This window comes from Salmo trutta, unplaced genomic scaffold, assembly GCF_901001165.1.
Source record: "Salmo trutta unplaced genomic scaffold, fSalTru1.1, whole genome shotgun sequence".
Lineage (NCBI taxonomy): Eukaryota > Metazoa > Chordata > Actinopteri > Salmoniformes > Salmonidae > Salmo > Salmo trutta.
The window spans coordinates 19,272,116-19,292,427 of record NW_021822911.1 but is presented as its reverse complement, the minus strand read 5'-3'; positions in this window follow the sequence as shown (position 1 = coordinate 19,292,427).

The following is a 20,312-nucleotide window of genomic DNA, read 5'->3' as shown; positions in this document are numbered from 1 at the left end:
CTGATAATAATGCAGATATCTCACCTCTAGTTGTTGTTTCTTCCTGTAATCCTGATAATATTGCAGATATCTCACCTCTAGTTGTTGTTTCTTCTTGTAATCCTGATAATAATGCAGATATTTCACCTCTAGTTGTTGTTTCTTCTTGTAATCCTGATAATAATGCAGATATCTCACCTCTAGTTGTTGTTTCTTCTTGTAATCCTGATAATAATGCAGATATCTCACCTCTAGTTGTTGTTTCTTCTTGTAATCCTGATAATAATGCAGATATCTCACCTCTAGTTGTTGTTTCTTCTTGTAATCCTGATAATAATGCAGATATCTCACCTCTAGTTGTTGTTTCTTCTTGTAATCCTGATAATAATGCAGATATCTCACCTCTAGTTGTTGTTTCTTCTTGTAATCCTGATAATAATCCTGATATCTCACCTCTAGTTGTTGTTTCTTCTTGTAATCCTGATAATAATGCAGATATCTCACCTGAAGTTGTTGTTTCTTCTTGTAATCCTGATAATAATGCAGATATCTCACCTCTAGTTGTTGTTTCTTCTTGTAATCCTGATAATAATGCAGATATCTCACCTCTAGTTGTTGTTTCTTCTTGTAATCCTGATAATAATGCAGATATCTCACCTCTAGTTGTTGTTTCTTCTTGTAATCCTGATAATAATGCAGATATCTCACCTCTAGTTGTTGTTTCTTCTTGTAATCCTGATAATAATGCAGATATCTCACCTGAAGTTGTTGTTTCTTCTTGTAATCCTGATAATAATGCAGATATCTCACCTCTAGTTGTTGTTTCTTCTTGTAATCCTGATAATAATGCAGATATCTCACCTGAAGTTGTTGTTTCTTCTTGTAATCCTGATAATAATGCAGATATCTCACCTCTAGTTGTTGTTTCTTCTTGTAATCCTGATAATAATGCAGATATCTCACCTGAAGTTGTTGTTTCTTCTTGTAATCCTGATAATAATGCAGATATCTCACCTCTAGTTGTTGTTTCTTCTTGTAATCCTGATAATAATGCAGATATCTCACCTCTAGTTGTTGTTTCTTCTTGTAATCCTGATAATAATGCAGATATCTCACCTCTAGTTGTTGTTTCTTCTTGTAATCCTGATAATAATGCAGATATCTCACCTCTAGTTGTTGTTTCTTCTTGTAATCCTGATAATAATGCAGATATCTCACCTCTAGTTGTTGTTTCTTCTTGTAATCCTGATAATAATGCAGATATCTCACCTCTAGTTGTTGTACTCTTCTTGTGGTTACATTTCCATTGAATTCACTGCAAATTGCAGCCCAACCCTCTTGTTCTACTGCTCAGTAGCAGCAGTGTGTTTTTTACCTTCAATAACTGGATGGTTTAACAACATTTGTTTTGGAGCGTTTTTTCACGCACACTAAAGTTTTTTTGAACAAATTATTTTTGCTTCTGCCGTTGTTTCGTCTCCAGATTCACACCAGTATTGGTGTTTTCTATTCCGGGTTTTAATGAGCACCACTAGACCAACAGCATGTGTTCATACTGAACCTAATCAGGATTAACCCAGGTGTTCATACTGAACCTAATCAGGATTAACCCAGGTGTTCATACTGAACCTAATCAGGCTTAACCCAGGTGTTCTCATTTAGGCTTACTTACCTGACTCCAGTCTCCGACTAACTAAGCCTAATTTAAGCCACGTTCATGAAATCTACTTAAATGTCCTAGTTTATCTAGTCCTGGCTGAATCTAAACCCTGCAGGGTCTGAATGAAACCTAATGTCCAGTGGGATTGATCTGTTTGATCCAATTGTTTGTTTCAGTTTTTAGTTGTTGAATCCTTTGACGTATTGTTGATTTCAAAACTTTTCAGTTTCAACAAATGCACTGGGTTGGTTGAAAAGTGATAATGTTTTGACATAGTGGAAGATACACTGAATTGATACTGTTTTTCATACTAAGATGGACTAAAATACGTGTTCATTGGTTATGCAAGAGGGCGGCAGGTAGCCTAGTGGTTAGAGCTGACAAGGTAAAAATATGTTGGGGGGGGGGGGGGGGGTTCTTCTGGTTAGGTTGGGGCGGCAGAGTAGCCTAGTGGTTAGAGCGTTGGACTAGTAACCAAAAGGTTGCAAGATCGAATCCCTGAGCTGACAAGGTACAAATCTGTCGTTCTGCCCCTGAACAAGGCAGTTAACCCACTGTTCCTAGGCCATCATTGAAAATAAGAATTTGATCTTAACTGACTTGCCTAGTTAAATAAAGGTTAAAAATAAATTAAGGTTATGTTGATGACTGGCTCCCTCTAGTCAGGTTATAGTGATGACTGGCTCCCTCTAGTCAGGTTATATTGTCCTTTGAGAAGGTTTTTAAACAAAAGTTTCAAACCAATTCATGAATGTAATTGAATCTAGGTATGTAATGGCATGAAAAAAAAATTGGCTGAATATTATACAATGACTTATCAACAGCTCTAATAATTTGCCCCCCACAGGAAATCTTCACTGGCAAATCTAATCCAGGCACTTGTCATCTCCCGTCTGGATTACTGCAACTCGCTGTTGGCTGGGCTCCCTGCCTGTGCCATTAAACCCCTACAACTCATCCAGAACGCCGCAGCCCGTCTGGTGTTCAACCTTCCCAAGTTCTCTCACGTCACCCCGCTCCTCCGCTCTCTCCACTGGCTTCCAGTTGAAGCTCGCATCCGCTACAAGACCATGGTGCTTGCCTACGGAGCTGTGAGGGGAACGGCACCTCCGTACCTTCAGGCTCTGATCAGGCCCTACACCCAAACAAGGGCACTGCGTTCATCCACCTCTGGCCTGCTGGCCCCCCTACCTCTGAGGAAGCACAGTTCCCGCTCAGCCCAGTCAAAACTGTTCGCTGCCCTGGCACCCCAATGGTGGAACAAGCTCCCTCACGACGCCAGGACAGCGGAGTCAATCACCACCTTCTGGAGACACCTGAAACCCCACCTCTAAGGAATACCTGGGATAGGATAAAGTAATCCTTCTAACCCCCCCCCCCCTTAAAAGATTTAGATGCACTATTGTAAAGTGGTTGTTACACTGGATATCATAAGGTGAATGCACCAATTTGTAAGTCGCTCTGGATAAGAGCGTCTGCTAAATGACTTAAATGTAAATATACTATATAGCCCAGAAACCTGGTTAAACTATCATTATGACATCATGGATGAATTCTAGAATATACTATATAGTCTAGAAACCTGGTTAAACTATCATTATGACATCATGGATGAATTCTAGAATATACTATATAGCCTAGAAACCTGGTTAAACTATCATTATGACATCATGGATGAATTCTAGAATATACTATATAGCCTAGAAACCTGGTTAAACTATCATTATGACATCATGGATGAATTCTAGAATATACTATATAGCCTAGAAACCTGGTTAAACTATCATTATGACATCATGGATGAATTCTAGAATATACTATATCGCCTAGAAACCTGGTTAAACTGTCATTATGACATCATGAATGAATTCTAGAATATACTACATATCCTAGAAACCTGGTTAAACTATCATTATGACATCATGGATGGCCAGTCCTTGTACTCATAGTGTAGTGAATTCAGGGGGTTGCCCTGAGCTGAACGCAAACCTGGGTCCAGCAACTGTCAAGCTAACACCTTATAACTGTTACACCAAGATGTCTGAACTTCTTGAAGAGGTCGCTAGGTGTTGAGTTACGGTTGCTACAATAGCTTTCTCTATGAATTTGAGAGTGGTTACACTTCACCTTCCGCCATCCCTCAGCTGGTTACCAAACCAAGCCTCTGGGCAGCCATTTTGTTGCTGTTTAAAAAACCCACACAACCCAGCAATCTGCAGTTCAAACAATAACAAAGCTGTAATTCCACCACTGTTTTGGTAATAAGATGATTATGGGGTTGGAGAAATGTAACTACTTTCAAATTCATAGACAGACCTATGGATACAAGGACTGACCATCCATGATATCAACATTATAGTTTTAAACATGTTGAGGCTATACAGTGTTGGTTTACATTCTTTCTAAACATTGGAGTAAAAAAAAACTTTTGGGGGGTTCTGATGGGGTACAACAGTTGAACTAAGCTATAAATAAATATTTTATAAGTCACAAAATGGATGTAGCAATTGCAGATTTCCGCTTTAACACCAAACATCAGTTCAACAACTGCAGAGTTTGTGCCTCTGTATTTAAGACAGTACTTACTAGTGTTAATCAGGGAACGGTTTCTCAAACCCATCTTATGGCTAAGTTCACCGTTAGAACCATTGGATGCCTTAAGATGCGTTTGGGAAACCGGGACCAGATATCCAGTTTCCTCCTTTATCGATGTAACAGTCATCTCCCCCTCTTCCTCTTTCACTCCATAAACTGCATCCTCCTCTTCTTTCACTCTGAACGCGTCGTTTTCTTCTTTCACTGTAACAGCCTCACCCTCTACTTGTTTTTGTATTGAAACAGCCTCCTCTTTCACGAAAACGTTCTGCCACAGTCCCTCTTTCTCCGTCCAGTAGACCTCTTCTTTAGCAGGAGAGTAGGTCAGTGACCGCATGGTCGGAGATGTTAGCTAGGCTAATGCTAACTTAACCAGCCCGCTAGCTGACTAATAACAACAACACCGTAAATATGAAATTAAATCGGAGAACTAACTAGACGACAGAAGTGGGTTTTAAACACAGTGGCTAATATACACTAAAGCGTCTAAAGAGTTTTATTGGTTCGGCTATTTTGTCTAGCGAGCTACCGAGGTGGCTGAATAACTGTTGTTGCTGTTGAAAGAAGAGTTCCGTCCACTACATTATACGTCACACTAACAGCATTACCTTAAATTCCCAGACCGCCATCTGCTGACTGGAGTGGGTAACGCAGTTGAGTAAAATGTTTATTTTGTCAGACAAAAAGTTAAAGGGTCGGAATAAGGGACATCGCTGGTCCTAAAATATTCATTAGCCCCCCCTAAATAAATCAATATCAGTCAATATATTTTTTCTGTGATTTCTTTTTTTTCGTCAACTGTTCCATCGCATCTTAAACTCCTAGGACCGGGGGAGGCTGCTGCTGCACTAGTGACTGTTAGACTTTCTTCAGAAATACTAGGAGAGAGGGGTACCTCTACACAGAACTGAACTGGATCAAAGATGGAGGACAGAAATACTAGGAGAGAAGGGTACCCCTACACAGAACTGAACTGGATCAAAGATGGAGGACAGAAATACTAGGAGAGAGGGGTACCTCTACACAGAACTGAACTGGATCAAAGATGGAGGACAGAAATACTAGGAGAGAGGGGTACCCCTACACAGAACTGAACTGGATCAAAGATGGAGGACAGAAATACTAGGAGAGAGGGGTACCCCTACACAGAACTGAACTGGATCAAAGATGGAGGACAGAAATACTAGGAGAGAGGGGTACCCCTACACAGAACTGATCTGGATCAAAGATGGCAGAGAGAAATACTAGGATGGAAGCAAATGTAAGGGATTATAACATCATAACGAATCATGCAAAAACATGTGCAGTTGACAGGAATGTTAGTTAATGTAGAGACAAACGATTTATGCTTTTTTTATCGTAAAGTTCATTTACGAAAATCGAGATTTAGCCAGCTAGCTGACTAGCTAACATTAGCCAGCTAGCTGACTAGCTAACATTAGCCGGCTAGCTGACTAGCTAACATTAGCCGGCTAGCTGACTAGCTAATATTAGCCGGCTAGCTGACTAGCTAACATTAGCCATCTAGCTGACTAGCTAACATTAGCCAGCTAGCTGACTAGCTAACATTAGCCAACTAGCTGACTAGCTAACATTAGCCAACTAGCTGACTAGCTAACATTAGCCAGCTAGCTGACTAGCTAACATTAGCCAGCTAGCTGACTAGCTAACATTAGCCAGCTAGCTGACTAGCTAACATTAGCCAGCTAGCTGACTAGCTAACATTTACCAGCTAGCTGGGCTAGCTTTATGGGTGTTGTGACATGAGTATGTAATTGTAATTCTGGTTGTTTTAGGGACTCCTGAAATAACCAGCAAACCAGGCTGTCGTTTTGTGAAACAGTGGATGTATAGAATCTAGCTAGCTGAAGAATTTACTGCAAATTGAATGTACAATTGTGTTAGCTTGCCTTGCTGATATTTGCCATGCAGATAGATGAAATAACGTAGCTAGCTATGTTCTTGCTTATTGTGCAGTGGATGATTAAAATACCTGTATGCCTATGGATGTGTAGCTAGCTATCTAGCCGATCTGTGTATGAACCCAAACGTTTGGTATACATATTAGTTCAGAACCTATGAACCTCAGCTATCATAGCCAGTTGTATCAACTTCAAAACAGCCTGAATGACATTAATGAAGCCTATGGATTGAGTAGAATATAATATCATGTTGTGCCAAGGATGCAAGTCGTATATACATGTAGTTATTACCATGCATGAGATCCCCACATTGTAGCCTGTACATTTAATATATTCACTGATCATGTACTCTACCTTGGCAAATAAAGGTGCAGTTTAGGTATGAATGTCTTTGAGATTATTTTTCAGTCATATCCAATACCAGGAGTATCAAATTCCAGTCTTTGAATGACTCTGTGTCTGCATGTATGTATTACAATTATACACTTCAACAGTGTTTACCAATCTTGGTCCTGGGACATCAATGGTTACACATTGTAACTAATAGACTAGAAACAGGATTTAACTAGTTAATTCATATATACAGAAATATAATGTTAAAAAACAGTACACTACACTTCCTATGCATCATGTAAATACTCTAACACTGGTTCATCTCAACATCTAATGCCCTTCATCTGCATTGATCTGGTAAACACAGGAACGTAGGTTCAACATAGGTTCATAAACATAGGTGGAGTATTTCATCACATTACACTTCATTTCAACCAGTAGAGAATGTGAAACGCTTTATTGAAAAGCTCATTATCCAAGTGTTATAAATACAAGTTTAATCTGTACTTCAATGCACATCTGTTGTGCATTATAAAAACAGAGGAAGAAAGAGGAGGTGGTGAGAGAGGTGTAAAAGACAGAAAGGGAAAGAGGTAAGCACATAGGAGCAGGGAAGGCAGCACATGATTAATGAATCACAGTGCTACATAAATATTCTCTCAGTTCATCACAATTACATAATAGTGTCTCTCGTCGGCACAAAGGTTCTTAAAAGCAGGTGAGGTGGCGATGATGGGACTGGGGGTTGGCATCCTCTCACATCAAAACATATCTGCAGACGAGAGACAGATGGAGAGAGAGAGCATGTTTAAACCTTGTGTTTTTATTTTTTATTCTAACATTGTTAGTCATCAATCAGGAGGTGAAATGCAAAACTGACCTGGGATCATTAACTCTGGGATGACTGCATCTCTATCTGTATTTCAATGTAAAGCATCTCTTTAATAATACTTCCTGTATAATATAAACTGACCTGGGATCATTAACTCTGGGACTACTGCATCTCTATCTGTAGTTCAATGTAAAGCATCTCTTTAATAATACTTCCTGTTGAGCTGACCAAGTGACCTCTCACCTATGATCATGCTGTGCCCTCTATGTAGCCAGTTCAGATGCAGGAGGAGTTCTGTCGTGGATGAATCAGAATTAGTTGGGTAACATAGATAATTAAGATGTTTTATTTGTATAATATGCTTATTTGAGGTACTTGTCATTAGAAAGTGTCCATTGGACTCTGGTGTCTTTTCAGTTGCATGTCTACCTTAGCTGGGGCTCAGACACTTGGGGCCCAGAGAGGGGAGAGGTCAGACTTGTCGTCATGGGAATGTGTCTTTACCTATTCTTAAACCATGTGAAGGGATGGCGTGATTAATGGGGAACCAATGACTTGTCTCCACAATGTCTGTGAGCAAGTCACTCCCAACTTTTCTTTATTGTGGGGAGGATTATGGCAGTAAATGGACCGTTGTATGTCCTCTCTTAGATCTCGTACTTATCCTGTGATAATATATGGCCTAGAGGCTCACTCCCCAGTGAGCCTGTCCAGGAGTGGGAACAAGAGGTGTTTTACTGAGGATGGGCCACTATGAGATAGCACTGCCTGCAGCTATGGAACCCTGACCTGTTCGCCGGACGTGCTACCTGTCCCAGACCTGCTGTCCCAGACCTGCTGGAACCCTGACCTATTCACCCGGTTGTGCTACCTGTCCCAGACCTGCTGCTTTCAACTCTCTAGAGACAGCAGGAGCGGTAGAGATACTCTCAAAGATCGGCTATGAAAAAGCCAACTGACACTTACTCTTGTGTTACTGACTTGTTGCACCCTCGACAACTACTATGATTATTATTATTTGACCCTGCTGGTCATTTATGAACATTTGAACATCTAGGCCATGTGCTGTTATAATCCCCACCCGGCACAGCCAGAAGAGGACTGGCCACCCCTCATAGCCTGGTTCCTCTCTAGGTTTCTTCCTAGGTTTTGTCCTTTCTAGGGAGTTTTTCCTAGCCCCCGTGCTTCTACACTGCATTACTTGCTGTTTGGGGTTTTAGGCTGGGTTTCTGTACAGCACTTTGAGATATCAGCTGATGTAAGAAGGGCTGTATAAATAAATTTGATTTGACAAAGGAGATTTATGATGTATTTTGATAAGAACGCCTAAAAAGCATTCCAGAGGACATGAGCTAATGGTTCTGTTCTATACCGTATCCGGGAGGGACCGTTCTAGGGAGACCAGATACTGGGCTATTCAATGAACCAGGTTGACATAGCAGTTACTGTCTGCTGTTTTTTATGGATATCTGTCATACAAAACTTAACCATTGTGAACTGTTACTAAGTATCTGTGGTTTGTCAATGTACGTTGAAGGGGGTGTATCGTTGCTATAAAAGATCCCTGTAGCCATTCTGTAATCACCTCATTAAATGATTCATTCGAGAGAGTGCATTATTGAAGGTCAAGTACTTTTGCAAAAGTATCTTAAGTATTAAAGACGTAGTTTAACTCGGACTGGTGTGTTTGTAACTTCTCATTTGGTAATGCAGAAATTAGCCACCACAGTTCACCGACACAGCTGATATAACCTTGAGGATTTAGGGAGAAGAGGAGAGAGGGATGAAGTGAAGGAGAGAGACTGTTATTGAGAAAATAAGGTAGTTAAAGCGACAGTGTTCAACAGGAATCTCTGTGTGGCTTCACCTGGTGTCCACACCACACTAAGTGGCTGCAGAGGACTTTATGCTGAAAAACATGAACGGACCCACAAGGACAAACAATATAGCGTAGTTATAGAAATAATGAAGTGTCTTACTATTCTCCATGGTTGGCCCTCTTGCCTATTCTTTGAAGGTGGAAGGATCCACAGTTATACACCTGAGCCTGTTTACTGCACAACACAATCCATCAATCAGATTGATACATGAGTGTGTAGGTGTGGGTCATAGGGTGTCTAATTGTTAATTTTTTTTTTCAATATGGATGATTTAAAATAGCCTGTTTTGTTTTTGTACAGACATCACACACCCTTACCTACACAGCACCCTCACCTGAGAAGTAGAAATCAAAGGGAGAGAAACTGTGAATTGAATAACTGCAGTTGACATAGCTCAGTAAATGGAAGAATACTCTTATTGCAATGTGAATGGCTCTTAAAAGAGCCTTTGGTTGTGCATAGTGTAGTCTATGGTGTTGCCAGGGAACAGCACCCTCTTTGAAGAAGTAGGAGGTGAAGATCTCCTGCACACGGATTGCCTCTCTTGCTGCGTTGTTGGACCCCATCCTTGAAACATCCTGCAGAGCAGCAGACTCCTCTGGCACATGGCGGCGAGCTGCAGATCCCCTCCTGGTCCTCGTGTCCATCCTCATGAAGTTACGCAGGACACAGGTAGCCTTCACACACCTGAATTCCTCCAGGAGGCAGTCCCAGAAGACCCTGGTCACCCAACCTTGCAGTGCCCTACACGGTAACTGTAGGCAATCGTTATGAAGGAATCTCCAGTTACAAGGTATCTGTAGGAATATGGAAGGCAATGTAATTATTAGACTGTTACATCACCAGGTCATTGTGGATTACTAAAGTATAATATCCCTGATAACAAATCATGATAACATTGGATTGATAGATGCATGGGCACATATGTACATGTGTAGCATGTGACAATAACAGGATCATATCAAGGATGGCATCACAAATGAATACATAAATACCACTTGAAGCTTGATAATGAGTTGATCATTTGAATCAGCTGTGCAGTGTGAAGGCAAAAACAACAATGTGCCTCTCTGAGTCCCCAGGACTGAGAACCACTGCTCTTCATTGGGACCTCTTCATATGTAGACTGGCTTTCATAGAGCTCTTTATCTGAGGACAGAAAACCTCACAAGAAACAGACTTCATTATAGCCAAATTACACCACACTGAATATTATGTTACTATTATCTCCGTCCTCACTTCTAGGGACAGGAACTACACAAAAGTACCTGCCCTATCCAGAATAGCCTCCTCTCTCACTGACAGTTGGGGCTGCTATCCTTTCACACTCCTCCATGGCTGTTAGCTAGCTACCTACAAATGCATTTGGAGTTTGTATTTTACAGTTATAAATAGATAGCTAGCTAATATGAAGTTAGCTAGCTAAGTGAATTAAATATCACCAGCTATCTATCTATACAGTATGTGTAGTTGGCTAGATAGCTAGCTCATTTAGCAGTTCATTTGAGTTAGCTTGCACTGTAGCTAGTTAGCTAATAATACATCGTTTTTTTTTACATTTTCAAAATCTATTTACTTACTTGAATAGGTTCTTCCAGCCATGTGGACAACTGGAAACAGGGCAGTAAAGTTTGAATAAAGAGAAATATTTACTACAACAAACATAAGAGGATAAAAAACAGAAGATTAACAACTGAAAGACTAATGAACATTCTGAGGGAAATGCCATTAATGAAAATAGTAATTGGATGCAATATCCAACCCAAAATATAAGCTTGTTTTTTAGGAGGGGTTCTGAAAGACACTATGGGGGTGTCCACTGAAAGTTGACTAGTAACAACAACTGGGACATAAGACACCCACCAAATCTGCCCAAGAAGAAGCAAACAAAAGAAAAACCCACAACAAACTTAAAGACAGGAAGCAAACCAAAAAGGTGGCGCAACTAAAGGTGTTGACTCTCCACATGTATCAAGACAACTGGAGCACTGGACCAGACACTCTTAAATAGAACCTGGACCAGCTCAGGTGAAACACCTTCCCACTAACGAGATGGACAAGCCAGCACAGGTGTAACACATACTGACTAACGAGGTGACACCAATCAGTGCGTCCTACGTGCTAACGAGCTAGACGTGCTAGACGGGCTAGACGTGCTGACGGGCTAGACGTGCTGACGGGCTAGACGTGCTAACGAGCTAGACGGGCTAACGAGCTAGACGTGCTAACGAGCTAGACGGGCTAACGAGCTAGACGTGCTAACGAGCTAGACGTGCTAACGAGCTATACGTGCTAACGAGCTATACCTCAAAACATAAATGGAAAAACCAAAGCCTGTAGCACCTTCCCCCTTATGACAACAAATATATCCTATATTTTTGTTGGACAAGTTTGCTCACCACCAACAGAAAACAACTTGCTGTCAACAATTAAAAACAAGAAAAAACACATACTTCTAAATAATAATATAAAATCATATAATTTTTCTCCTTTTTCTTTCTATAGAATCCTAAAACCCACTAGCTTCTAGAACTCTCATCTTCCTAAAACTCACTAGCTTCTGGAACACTCGTCTTCCTAAAACTCACTAGATTCTAGAACTCTCCTCTTTCTAAATCCCACTAGCTTCTAGAACTCTCGTCCCCTTGGAACGAGCCCAAACAAAAATCAAATTGTATTAGTCATGTCTGATTTCAAGAGCAAACTCCTGCAATATCTCGATAGGCATGTTGTTGGATCGGGGCCCAGTCCCCAATGTCATGCTCCAGTACATTTGGGTTGGCACATCTGAGAATGATCCCTGATATTCTAAAAGCAGGATAACAATGTCAATATAATTGTACCCAAAAATGGTCAGTTGGTTGCATAAATAATTATGATTACTAAATGTTTCATGAATTGTAAATATTAAATATCAAAACCAAATGTACACCCCTTTGTTAATATGTGTTGGCAATAATGAACTTAATGGTGAGTCATGAAATAATAAAACACGTATCTTTTGTCAGGCTGGATGTTTGAAATATGAGGTGATTTGAGTCATGCTTCTTCAGTAGTGGAATAAAGACAATTAGCATTTGAACGTTGCAAAGAAATACTGGAGTGATGTCAGATTGTTAATAAAATTGATTATAGGTGTATAGGCTGCGTCCATGTGTATTTAAAAAAATGTAAACCTTCATTTAACAGTAACCTAAAAGTTGCTGGATCGAATCCCTGAGCTGACAAGGTCAAAATCTGTTGTTCTGCACCTGAACAAGGCAGTTAACCCACTGATCCCCAGTGGGCCGTCATTGTAAATTAGTCAGTTAGGAACAAATCCTCATTTACAATGAAGATACCGGACGTATATTAGTCTTCTTTTCAACGTCTTTTCAATGACATGTTGCTAGGTGGGATATCCCCAATGTCAAACACAGTTTTAACGTGTCCAAATCAATAACCAATATGCAGAAACAGTTTGTGATATATTGAAAACCTAAACATAACATGGGCCATACTATATAAACAAACATCTGCCACAATAATCATATTACTTGTATTTTTTTTAAACAAGCACCTTATAAACTGTACAAGCACCAGAAACACTTGATTTGACAAGTAGCAATAAATCACTGATATCGATTAATTGGGAAATCAGGAAACTAACACAACTAAAAAAAAAACATTGAAATGGGGGATATCTTTCACCTCACTGGTTAGAAAAAAAGGTGGCGCAACTAAAGGTGTTGACTCTCCACATGTATCAAGACAACTGGAGCACTGGGCCAGACACTCTTAAATAGAACCTGGACCAGCTCAGGTGAAACACCTTCCCACTAACGAGATGGACAAGCCAGCACAGGTGTAACACATACTGACTAACGAGGTGACACCAATCAGTGCGTCCTACGTGCTAACGAGCTGTACGTGCTAACGAGCTAGACGTGCTAACGAGCTAGACGTGCTAACGAGCTAGACGTGCTAACGAGCTAGACGTGCTAACGAGCTAGACGTGCTAACGAGCTATACCTGCTAAAGTCCAACCTCAAAACATAAATGGAAAAACCAAAGCCTGTAACACCTTCCCCTTTAAGACAACAAATATATCCTATGTTTTTGATGGACAAGTTTGCTCACCACCAACAGAAAACAACTTCCATTTCACATTATGATCATCTACAATGCTTCACCTTCACCAATATAAACATGGTGTCTACTGGCTGTCAACAATTAAAAACAAGAAAAACACATTTCTAAACAATAATATACAATCGTTTTATTTTCTCTCCTTTTTCTTTCTATAGAATCCTAAAAATCACTAGCTTCTAGAACTCTCATCTTCCTAAAACTCACTAGCTTCTAGAACTCTCATCCCCTTGGAACGAGCCCAAACAAAACTCATCTCCAATAGGTAAAAACATGTAGTCAAAATAAATTGTGATCCATGGCAATGCACTGGCTAAACGCAAAACACAAATCTTTTTGACTGCCCATCCTTGAGACAATTAGCAACCAAGTTGTCCTTACCACGGACATGTCTGATTTCAAGAGGAAACTCCTGCAATATCCGTAGTAACTTTCCACCTCACTGCAGAGCTTCTCTCTCTTCTCAGGGTTCACTAGATAGGCATGTTGTTGGATCAGGGCCCAGTCCACAATGTCATGCTCTAGTACATTTGGGTTGGCACATCGGAGAATTAACCCTGATATTCATAAAAACGCGGCAACAATGTGAATATAATTGTACCAAAAAAATTGTCAGTTGGTTGCATAAATATATATCATTACTAAATGTTACATGAATTGTAAATATGAAATATTTGATTGCACAGTCTTATTTTCGACGTCTTTTCAATGACATTTTGCTAGGTGGGACAGCCCCAATGTCAAAACAAAGTTTTAACGTGTCCAAATCAATAACCAATATGCAGAAACAGTTTGTGATAAATTGAAAACCTAAACATAACATGTGCTATGTACACAAACATCTGCCACAATAATAATATTACTTGTATTTTTTAAAACAAGCTCCTTATAAACTGCAGAAGAACCAAAAACGCTGTTGTTTTGACAAGTAGCAATAAATCACTGATATCGATTAGGGGGGAAATCAGGTTGTACGTGATGTTGAAACTAACAACTAAACAAAAACACATGGAAATGGGAGATATATTTCACCTCACTGGTTAGAGGACAACCTGCAGAAGACAGTCAGCTACATTTTGGAGTGATGCATTTAAATTTAGGGGTCGCTAAACAAAGGAACACAACACTTATTCATCGATATCATGCTAAAATCATTTGTGTGACAGGAGGGAGATGAAGTTGCACGTCCTGTTAAAACGAACAGCTCAAAAACCACATGGAATCTGGGAATAATGTGTACATCACTGGTTAGAGGACAATTTGTAGAAAGCAGCTCGCTACATTTTGAAGTGTTGCATTTTGATTCAAGTGTGTCACCAACGTGGTAAGTGTAACACAGCTCTTTTTTTGTTAGTCACTTTTTGTTAAATCACATAAATAGTAACTCTTCCATTTCAGAGCCTGGATTTCCCCCCTGAGGCTAATATCCATATCATGTTGAAATCAATAGAACAGGGGACAAACGTTTAGGGTTCTACATTGTGACATCACTAAAATACTCCTACTACAATGTTAAAACATTCTACATTGTGACATTATATCATTGATATCATGAAACAACTCCATGTATTTTCTGATGTTTAATCAGAGATCTTTTATCAGAGTATCTCTTCCCACATTGATCACAGCTAGGAGGTTTCTCTCCTGTGTGTGTTCTCTGATGTGATACTAGGCTGGTTAGCCAAGCAAATCTTATCCCACATTGACTACAGCTATATTGTTTCTCTCCTGTGTGTGTTCTCTGGTGTATAGTGAGATAGCTAGACGTAGAAAAACTATTCCCACATTGAGTACAGCTGTATGGTTTCTCTCCTGTATGAGTTCTCTGGTGTTTAGTGAGAACTCTAGATGTAGAAAAACTATTCCCACATTGGTTACAGCTATAAGGTTTCTCTCCTGTGTGTGTTCTCTGGTGTAATTTTAGGCTGTCTGGCCGAGTAAAACTCTTCCCACATTGATTACAGCTATAAGATTTCTCTCCTGTGTGTGTTTTCTGGTGCTTCTTCATATTCTGTGAAGATGAGAATCTTTTTCCACAATCTGAACAGTGGAATGGCTTCTCTCCTGTGTGTACTCGCTGGTGTCTAGTCAGATGGCAAGATGAAATATAAGTCTTCCCACATTGATCACAGCAATAAGGTTTCTCTCCTGTGTGTGTTCTCTGGTGTACAGTCAGTTCACTAGATGTAATAAAACCTTTCACACATTGATTACAACTAAAAGATTTCTCTCCTGTGTGTGTCCTCTGGTGTGATAACAGGTTGCTTGACTGAGTAAAACTCTTCCCACATTGAGTACAGCTGTATGGTTTCTCTCCTGTATGTGTTCTCTGGTGTATAATCAGATAGCTAGATGTAGTAAAACTCTTCCCACATTGATCACAGCTGTAAGGTTTCTCTCCAGTGTGAATTCTCAGGTGTACTTTTAGTGATTTTAATCTTAAGTAACTCTTCCCACAATCAAAACAGTGGTGAGATTTCTCTCCTGTGTGTACTCGCTGGTATATTTTAAATTCTGATGAAGATTTGCAACTTATTCCACAGTCAGAGCAGCAGATATATTTCTTCCCTGTGGGTCTCTGCTGGTGTTTCTTGAGGTGATAGAATCTGGACAGACTTGTCTCTGCCTCGTTAGCATCATGATGTTGAGGCTCCCCAGAGGATCCATGATAGTCACGTCTCTCTCCTGTGTGAACAAGTCAGATAGATAGTTAAAGGCTCACAACAGCAGAAATCCACTGAAAAAGGTGATGCAAACAGCGTAGCCATGATACTGTACAACAATTGACGTTTGTAATGTATGTTAAAATTACTTGACAATTGTCTTAAGACAGTCAAGTGAGCAACAATAGTCATATTTAGTCTTGTTTTCACATTAGTAGTAACTAGAAATAAGTAAAAGGTGTTGAACTCCTAAGCAGTGTGCCAGGCGACTTTTGTTCTCAAATATAGGCACCTTTCTGTGTTTGCTAAAATTGCGACAAGGGCGATGCACACACAATTTGATTGCAGAAACACCTCCCTGCTAATGCAGAAACCGCTAGTTATGGATGTAGTATATCTGCCTGGAGCAAAAATGGTGAGCAAGTGGCCTAAGCTGTGCCATTAGAGATTCTGGGTTCGAGTCCAAGCTCTGTTGCAGCCGGCCGCGACTGGGAGGCCCATGGGGCGACGCACAATTGGCCCACCGTCGTCCGGGTTAGGGGAGGGTTTGGCCGGCAGGAATATTCTTGTCTCATCGCGCATTAGCGTCTCCTGTGGCGGGCCGGGAGGTGTACAGTGTTTTCTCCGACACATTGGTGCTGCTGGCTTCCGGGTTGGATAGGCATTGTGTCAAGAAGCATCGCGGCTAGGTTGGGTTGTGTTTCGGAGGACGCATGGCTCTCGACCTTCGCCTCTCCAGAGTCCGTATGGGAGTTGCAGCGATGAGACAAGACTAAGTACCAATTGGGGAGAAAAAAGGGGTGAAAAAAATATATATTTAACAAATGGTGAGCAAAGATTAGTTTTCACAATGTATTCTGAATATTACAGCACTAGATCAGGAGTGATACTCAAGGAAACTCACATTAAGCTCTGTGTCTATTCACTAATTCACCACCGTGGGGGAAACTCAGGGGAGTTCTCATAGGCGGACAGCAAATATAGCCTCCATTTCCAGGTTGATTATGATTATTATTATCATTTGACACTACTTTGTATTATAATTGTAAGGCTCGTTTGAATGTCCTGATTTAATATAATGTTTGTGTTATTGTCAAATGTACTACTTTATATTTAAAAACGACTTCAACCAGTAAAATGCTCATTGGCTAGTTTTCCATCAGCCTGACAATGAGGTTTTGTCCATTAAGTGTATGCCAAAATGGTCTATAATCTCACCTAACAATAACATAGACCTAGGACTATAAATCATTTCATATTTCAGGTGAAACATGGAAACTAAAATGTCTTTGTCATGACATTTCATAACCTGATCACCAGATAATTTTGTGAATAATCCCACTAGGCTACTCTGTAATGTGTTGTCATTCTAAATGTCCTGAATGAAGGAAAATAGCTCTGTGTGTTGTACAATAGCCTATCCATCAAGGAACAGTTCTCTACACATTATGAGCTAAGTATCTCCGTTTCCAAACGGACTAACGAGACCCTACTGTAAATCAAGTAAACAATAACACATTATAAATATCAATTTGTTTGGGATGTTGGATCCAACGTGGAGCACGGCATAACTGTCTTTACCGGTGTAATGAATGAAGAACTACATTTGACTGGCATGCAGAAAATTATTTCCTGGATCAGCTGATGATAGTTGAACATGTGACTGTAACTAAACAGCTACAGTATTAAGTATTATGTGTAATTATTGAAGAACCGCATTAATGACAGTATCCATTTGGGAGTTGTCAATAAAGTTAAGGTGACTCTCGGTTAGAACCATTGGATTTAGTAAACTGAAATGATTTAGGATTTCTGTGCCCATGAAAACTGTTTCCCAGCGTAACATAAGGAGACAATAAATGTTACGTAGTTAGAGAGCATTTCAGAGATCTGAATACAAAAAACTGTCCGACAGCAAGATCCAGTATTTAAGTTTATCATATGACAAGCTTAACGTTATGACTATAACTACTGTTCCCTGAAGGAGGGAAACTAGGTATTACATTACATTACATTTAAGTCATTTAGCAGACGCTCTTATCCAGAGCGACTTACAAATTGGTGCATTCACCTTATGATATCCAGTGGAACAACCACTTTACAATAGTGCATCTAAATATTTTAGGGGGGGGGGGGGGTTAGAAGGATTACTTTATCCTATCCTAGGTATTCCTTAAAGAGGTGGGGTTTCAGGTGTCTCCGGAAGGTGGTGATTGACTCCGCTGTCCTGGCGTCGTGAGGGAGCTTGTTCCACCATAGGGGTGCCAGAGCAGTGAACAGTTTTGACTGGGCTGAGCGGGAACTGTGCTTCCTCAGAGGTAGGGGGGCCAGCAGGCCAGCGGTAGATGAGCGCAGTGCCCTCGTTTGGGTGTAGGGACTGATCAGAGCCTGAAGGTACGGAGGTGCCGTTCCCCTCACGGCTCCGTAGGCAAGCACCATGGTCTTGTAGCGGATGCGAGCTTCAACTGGAAGCCAGTGGAGAGAGCGGAGGAGCGGGGTGACGTGAGAGAACTTGGGAAGGTTGAACACCAGACGGGCTGCGGCTTTCTGGATGAGTTGTAGGGGTTTAATGGCACAGGCAGGGAGCCCAGCCAACAGCGAGATGCAGTAATCCAGACGGGAGATGACAAGTGCCTGGATTAGGACCTGCGCCGCTTCCTGTGTGAGGCAGGGTCGTACTCTGCGAATGTTGTAGAGCATGAACCTACAGGATCGGGTCACCGCCTTGATGTTAGTGGAGAACAACAGGGTGTTGTCCAGGGTCACGCCAAGGTTCTTAGCACTCTGGGAGGAGGACACAATGGAGTTGTCAACCGTGATGGCGAGATCATGGAACGGGCAGTCCTTCCCTGGGAGGAAAAGCAGCTCCGTCTTGCCGAGGTTCAGCTTGAGGTGGTGATCCGTCATCCACACTGATATGTCTGCCAGACATGCAGAGATGCGATTCGCCACCTGGTTATCAGAAGGGGGAAAGGAGAAGATTAATTGTGTGTCGTCTGCATAGCAATGATAGGAGAGACCATGTGAGGATATGACAGAGCCAAGTGACTTGGTGTATAGCGAGAATAGGAGAGGGCCTAGAACAGAGCCCTGGGGGACACCAGTGGTAAGATTCTCGCCACGCCACCTGGTAGGAGCGACCTGTCAGGTAGGACGCAATCCAAGCGTGGGCCGCGCCGGAGATGCCCAACTCGGAGAGGGTGGAGAGGAGGATCTGGTGGTTCACAGTATCAAAGGCAGCAGATAGGTCTAGAAGGATGAGAGCAGAGGAGAGAGAGTTAGCTTTAGCAGTGCGGAGAGCCTCCGTGACACAGAGAAGAGCAGTCTCAGTTGAGTGACCAGTCTTGAAACCTGACTGATTTGGATCAAGAAGGTCATTCTGAGAGAGATAGCAGGAGAGCTGGCCAAGGACGGCACGTTCAAGAGTTTTGGAGAGAAAAGAAAGAAGGGATACTGGTCTGTAGTTGTTGATATCGGAGGGATCGAGTGTAGGTTTTTTCAGAAGGGGTGCAACTCTCGCCCTCTTGAAGACGGAAGGGACGTAGCCAGCGGTCAAGGATGAGTTGATGAGTGAGGTGAGGTAAGGGAGAAGATCTCCGGAAATGGTCTGGAGAAGAGAGGAGGGGATAGGGTCAAGCGGGCAGGTTGTTGGGCGGCCGGCCATCACAAGACGCGAGATTTCATCTGGAGAGAGAGGGGAGAAAGAGGTCAAAGCACAGGGTAGGGCAGTGTGAGCAGGACCAGCGGTGCCGTTTGACTTCGACCTTCTTTTCAAAATGGTTGACGAAGTCATCCGCAGAGAGGGGGGGGGGGAGGAGGATTCAGGAGGGAGGAGAAGGTGGCAAAGAGCTTCCTAGGGTTAGAGGCAGATGCTTGGAATTTAGAGTGGTAGAAAGTGGCTTTAACAGCAGAAACAGAAGAGGAAAATGTAGAGAGGGAGTGAAAGGATGCCAGGTCTGCAGGGAGGCGAGTTTTCCTCCATTTCCGCTCGGCTGCCCGGAGCCCTGTTCTGTGAGCTCGCAATGAGTCGTCGAGCCACGGAGCAGGAGGGGAGGGCCGAGCCGGCCTGGAGGATAGGGGACAGAGAGAGTCAAAGGATGCAGAAAGGGAGGAGAGGAGGGTTGAGGAGGCAGAATCAGGAGATAGGTTGGAGAAGGTTTGAGCAGAGGGAAGAGATGATAGGATGGAAGAGGAGAGAGTAGCGGGAGAGAGAGAACGAAGGTTGCGACGGCGCAATACCATCCGAGTAGGGGCAGAGTGAGAAGTGTTGGAGGAGAGCGAGAGGGAAAAGGATACAAGGTAGTGGTCGGAGATTTGGAG